This window comes from Cervus canadensis, chromosome 14, assembly GCF_019320065.1.
Source record: "Cervus canadensis isolate Bull #8, Minnesota chromosome 14, ASM1932006v1, whole genome shotgun sequence".
Lineage (NCBI taxonomy): Eukaryota > Metazoa > Chordata > Mammalia > Artiodactyla > Cervidae > Cervus > Cervus canadensis.
The window spans coordinates 62,751,626-62,758,181 of NC_057399.1; the positions used below are offsets into that span (position 1 = coordinate 62,751,626).

The 6,556-nt window shown below is 37.3% G+C and overlaps 1 pseudogene; it reads left to right on the forward strand.

The window, feature by feature from the left end:
• Nucleotides 1-882: 882 nt before the first annotated feature.
• Nucleotides 883-1,812, forward strand: LOC122452896 (annotated as a pseudogene).
• The last annotated feature ends 4,744 nt before the right edge of the window (nt 1,813-6,556 follow it).

The following is a 6,556-nucleotide window of genomic DNA, read 5'->3' on the forward strand; positions in this document are numbered from 1 at the left end:
CTATCTTTCCAACCCCCACAGAGCTTCATACTTTGAAAATTCTGCAGAGAACAAATTCACTTCATTCTGAAACCAGAATTTTCTTTTTTTTTTCATTTATTTTTATTAGTTGGAGGCTAATTACTTTACAATATTGTAGTGGGTTTTGTCATACATTGACATGAATCAGCCATGGATTTACATGTATTCCCCATCCCGATCCCCCCTCCCACCTCCCTCTCTACCGGATCCCTCTGGGTCTTCCCAGTGCACCAGGCCCAAGCACTTGTCTCATGCATCCAACCTGGGCTGGTGATCTGTTTCACTATAGATAATATACATGTTTCGATGCTGTTGTCTCGAAACATCCCACCCTTGCCTTCTCCCACAGAGTCCAAAAGTCTGTTCTGTACATCTGCGTCTCTTTTTCTGTTTTGCATATAGGGTTATCATTACCATCTTTCTAAATCCCATATATATGTTTTAGTATGCTGTAATGTTCTTTATCTTTATGGCTTACTTCACTCTGTATGATGGGCTCCAGTTTCATCCATCTCATTAGAACGGATTCAAATGAATTCTTTTTAATGGCTGAGTAATATTCCATGGTGTATATGTACCACAGGTTCCTTATCCATTCATCTGCTGATGGGCATCTAGGTTGCTTCCATGTCGTGGCTATTATAAACAGTGCTGCAATGAACATTGGGGTGCACGTGTCTCTTTCAGATCTGGTGAAACCAGAATTTTCATGGAGAGTCTCCTTTGAATGTGTCCAACATAAGATCAGGGTAGATCAGAATCAGTTCCCAACATCTGCTTGATTATCTCTAAGGAAGACAAGAATACTCAGACTGTGCTCTAGGGAGTTTTATTGTTAAAAACAATAAATAATTCTCTACTATGGCAAAAGGCAATTATTCTGCAGTGTCTGAGTTTATCCTCTTGGGACTCACAGATAATCCAGAACTTCGAGCCGCTATCTTTGGTATATTCCTAGTAATCTGTTTAGTGTCCTGGATAATCTTGGTTTGATTGTGCTAACACAGGTCAGCCCACAACTTCACGCACGCATGTATTTTTTTCTCAGCCATCTGACTTTTATTGATTTTTCTTTACTTTGTCTGTCACCCCAAACACCTTGGTGAATTTTCTGTGTGAAGTTAAAAGTATGACATTTTATGCATGTGCCATTCAGGTGTGCTGCTTCATCACATTTGTAGTTTGTGAACAGTATTTGCTCTCAATCGTGGCCTATGGCTGGTATGTTGCCATTTGCAACCCTTTACTCTTTGCCATTCTCATGCCTAAAAAACTCTGCAATCGGATCATTGCTAGCACATATATTTATGGATTCATTGTTGGTCTTGCACAGACAGTCGCAACATTCCTCTTGTCTTTCTGTGGCTCCAATAGAGTCAACCACTTCTACTGTGATGACGTTCCATTGGTCATGCTGGCTTGCTCTGACACTCAAGTCAAAGAGCTGATGCTGTTAACCACTGCTGGGTTCAACACCCTTTGCTCTCTACTGATCATGATCGTTTCTTATATCTTCACCCTCTTTGCCATTCTGAGGATCCATTCTGCTGAAGGAAGGCAAAAAGCCTTTTCTACCTGTGTTTTCCATCTCACATCCATTTTTATGCAACAATCATTTTTATGTACCTCCTGCCCAATTCAAGCCATTCTCTGAACACAGACAAATTTGCTTCAGTATTTTATGTGGTAGTGATTCCCATATTAAACCCATTGATCTATAGCTCGAGGAATCAGGAAGTAAAGAATGCACTGAAGAGAATTATAGAAAAGTTCCATTTGACTGTCAAATAACTGAAAAAAATCAAGGACAGGGAGGAATCAGAGGACTTGGAATTATGGCTTATCTAGAGTCAAAATGCTGATAAATAATAGTGTCAAATTCCTCACTTCCAGTGTTCATATTTACTCAATATGTCTTACCCATTGTTTCATTATTGGTGATTTACACATGAAAGGCATTTTTAAAAAAATTTGGAGGTGTTCAATTTTAAAAGGAGAAAGAGACGGACAAACAAGGAAAGACAGAGAGAAACTGAGACAGAGATATCTTAACCTGTTTGAACATACATTTTTAAAATTAAAGAAATGGAACATCAGGCATAATGACTTTATCTGAATTCTGTGTCATATGGATCATACTAAGATAGATCAACATTTGGTATCTTATATTTCAAGTTTGCTGCATAGATAATCTGGAAAATAAGGCAAAGTTTAATAGCAAGACTTTTCTTTCTTTCTTTTTTTTTTTTAACACTCTGAATAATCTTCCTAACACTCTTCTTCTTGCATTCAGCTCAAAGAATAGCACCAGCAGAACAACCTTGACATTGAACCCTTGGTGACAACCAATACTGACACTGTATCAGCTCTTTCCTGCCATTATAATTCCTTGCTTGTTCTATATCAGTTGTGATTAGAAACAAGGACTCTTCCTTCACACAGTTTGGGTAACAATTTTAGTTTTTCCAAGTAATAGTTGTTATTGGGTAAATTATTATATTTCATGTCTCTTTTCCTTGGTTTCTTCATCTACAATAGTAATAGTTCCTTTGTCCTGGACTGATTGTGAAGATTAAATAAAATTATGACTATAAAAGGCTTACATAGTTCATAGTACAAACCAAGTGCTTCATGAGCGTTGACTATTACACCTAATTAGTAACATTATTTTCAGCATTGTTATAGCATGCATAGCCTTTTTAGAAAGAGTTGGCAGCATAATATGCTTAATTTTAAAATCAACAAAATGAAAATATAAAAGCTAACAAGTTATTGTATTGTCATCATTAAAGCAATTTCATTCCTTTTCATTTTTGTTTCAAATTGATATAAATGATTTTTTTAAACTGTACATATTTAAAGTACTCAATTTGATAAGTTTTGAAACATCACCACAGTGAAAATGCTGAACGAGTTTGTCCCTTTCCCCGAGGTTCCTCCTCCACTGACCCTGGGCAGCCACCAATTTGGTTCCTGTTATTGTGGGTTGCTCTGTGATTCTTACATGCATGTTGCATTCTAAGGTGCTTCAGTCATGTCTGACTGCTTATTTCCTACAGTTTCATGTAAATGGAATCAGCATGATTCCAACATGAACTCTTTAAGACAGAGAAATTTTATTTCTCAGAAGTGCAAATAGCTTCATGTTGAACATTTGGCATAACTATTCTCTAAAAGTGCATTGTCCACACCACTGAGCTATTCTGAGGCCATTCTCCTCCCACACATGCGTGCATGCTGTCACTTCAGTCTTGTCTGATGCTCTGTGACCCCATGGACAGTAGCCCACCAGGCTCCTCTGTCCATGGGATTCTCCAGGCAAGAATACTGGAGTGGGGTGCCATGCCCTCCTCCAGGGGATCTTACTGATCCTCGGATGGAAGAGGGGCCCTGGCTTCTCCTGCATTGGCAGGCAGGTTGTTTACCACCAGCACAAACTGGGAAGCCCATCCTACCTCCCACTGCCCCTAAATTTCATCACAATTGCTTTTATTAATTTTGTTGCGGTATAGTTGCTTTACAATATTGCATTAGTTTCCTGCCATGCAGCAAAGTGAATTAGTTACACATATACAAATACCCACTGTTTTTCCGATTCACTTCCCATCTGGGGACCACAGAGCACTGAGGAGAGGTCCCTGTGCCCTACAGCAGGTTCTCCTCAGGCATCTGTTTTACACACAACAGCGTGGGTAGGTCAGTCCCAACCTCCCAACGCACTCATCTGTCTTTCCTCCCTTGGCAATCGTAAGTTTCTTTTCTATATCTGTAATTCTATTTCTGTTTTGCAAACAAGTTCATCTGTACAATTTTTGTAGATTCCACATAAGGGATATGATATATTTGTCTTTCTTTCTGACTTACTTCACTCACTTTGACAGTCTCTAGGTCCATCCCCGTTCCTGTTAAGAGCATTGTTTAATTCTTTTTTATGGCTCAGTAATATTCCACTGTACATACGTACCATATCTTCTTTATCCCTTGCTCTGTTGATGGACATTTAAGTTGCTTCCATGTCCAGGCTTTTGCAAATTGTGCTGCAATTCACACTGGGGTGCATGTATTCTTAGAAATTATGGTTTTCTTCAGATATATGTCCAGGTGGGCTTCCCCAGTAACTCAGCTGGTAAAGTTGCCCAGGAGACCTGGTTTTGATCCCTGGGTGGGGAAGATCACTGGAAGGAGTCCCCATGGACAGAGGAGCCTGGTGGGTGACAGTCCACAGGTTTGCAAAGAATCAAACGTGAATGAGCAACGAAGCACACACGGCAGCTGCAGTTTTATTTGCTTTAAGGAACTTCCATACTGTTCTCCATAGAGGTTACACCAGCTCACATCCCCACCGACAGGATAGGAGGGCTCTTTCTTCTCCATACCCTCTCTAGCATGCATTGCCTGTAGATATTTTGAAGATGGATAGATATTTCCCCAAAGAAGACATACCGATAATAATAAAAAAAAATACATGAAAACATGCTCAATATCACTAATTGTTAGTGAAATGCAAATCAAAACTACAGTTGGGTAGCAATGACAACCCACTCAAGTATGCTTGCCTGGAGAATTCCATGGGCAGAGGAGTCTGGCAGGCTACAGTCTGTGGGGTCTCGAAGAGTTGGATGTGACTGAGTGACTATCACTCACTCACTCACCTAATTGGCCATTTTAAGTTTATTTTTGAATGGCAATTTTAAATTTATTTTTTCTTGTGTTTGTGATTATATTTGAAACTGAATTTTTTTGGTTCTTCCATTCCTGCTATTAAAATAAGCATATATTTTCTTGAAACAAAATTTAAGCTATTTTTGTTGCATTTAGTAAGGGTTGCATTAATAAAATATTAATTATTTTGTTCCAAACTTTTCAAAGTAAAACTGGAGATAAAATCAGTTAAATCTTATTCTGTGTGTCTGGTGCTGAATGACTCTTTAAATGGATGGTATCAGCTAATTTTTATAACACTCTACTGAGACGGGTATTTAAAAAATAAAAAAATTCAAAACAGTTTATGTAGTTCTTTAATAAGCATGTAGCTAATAACTAGAGAAAAAAATGAGTTTAATTTTGTTAAAACAGATTTTTAGTGACTATTTTAAACATTTTTAACTGGCATCAGAGAAGACTTTCAAGAGTCCCTTGGACTGCAGTGCAATCAAACCAGTCAATTCAAAAGGACATATCAGTCCTGAATATTCTTTGGAAGGACTGATGCTGAAGCTGAAGCTCCAATACTTTGTCCACCTGATGCAAAGAGATGACTCATTGGAAAAGACCCTGATGCCGGGAAAGTTTGAGGGCAGGGGGAGAAGTGTATGAGAGAGGATGAGATGGTTGGATGGCATCACTGACTTGATGGCCATGAGTTTGAGTAAGCTCCAGGAGTTGGTGATGGACGGGGAGGCCTGGTGTGCTGCAGTCCATGGGGTCACAAAGAGTTGGACACGACTGAGTGACTGAAATGAACTGGTTTTGAACATTGATCCAAATTCATTTAAAAACTAAATTTAAATTATTTGTTTAATTAGAAAAATAATTTGAAAGATAGATGAGTCTGAATCTGGCACAATGAATGAATCTTTCATGGGGCTCACATACTCTGGAAAAGAAAATGAAGGGAAAAGTCACCACACTGGGGAAAAGCTATTCAGGAAAAGATATACAGGAGAAATGAACTCTAATGGTCCTCAGCCTGGGTTATTAATTATACAATAAAATATCAACATCTATGCTTATTAATTATCTAAAAACCAAATTAAGTAACAAGAAGAAGGTCGGAGGGAAAAAAATCTGTGTATAAATATATAATCACTAATGGTTTTTCTTCATAGATAACACTGTAATGTTACTATGAAGCAGTCAAACTATATTAAAATATGGACTTCTGTGAACTAATATGTAAATAAGAAATATAATTGAGGGAATATGAGGTACTTATACATAAGCAACAAAAAATTAAACTCATCAGAATACATTCTAAGCATATTCTTGAAAATCTAGTACTTTTACAATTTATTTTGTTAAATTAATAAATCATACTTTCAAGAAAATTTAATTCTTTTAAGGACTATTTTAGATACATTATATAAGTGGAATAATGAGCAATTTATCCCACTCTAACTGGCTTATTTTACTTATAATATCCTCCAGGCTCATTTATGTTGTCACATATGGCAGAATTTCTTTCTTTTTAAGGCTAATATTCCTAGGTATGTATATGCCACCTTTTCTTTTTTTAATTTTTTTATTAAAGGATAGTTGACATTTCTGCAAAGAGATTCATATCTCTGTGTATACATATATATACATTATATATATATGTATATATATATAAAATGCCTGGAGGGCTACAGTCCATGGGGTCACAATGAGGTGGACATGACTGAGTGACTGAGCATGCATTATATATATACATATATATTCTTCATGTTCATTTCTATTATGGTTTATCACAGAATATTGGATATAGTTCCCTGTGCCATACCGTGGGACCTTATTGTTTATCCATCCTATATGTCCTTGCAATTAAAACATATAC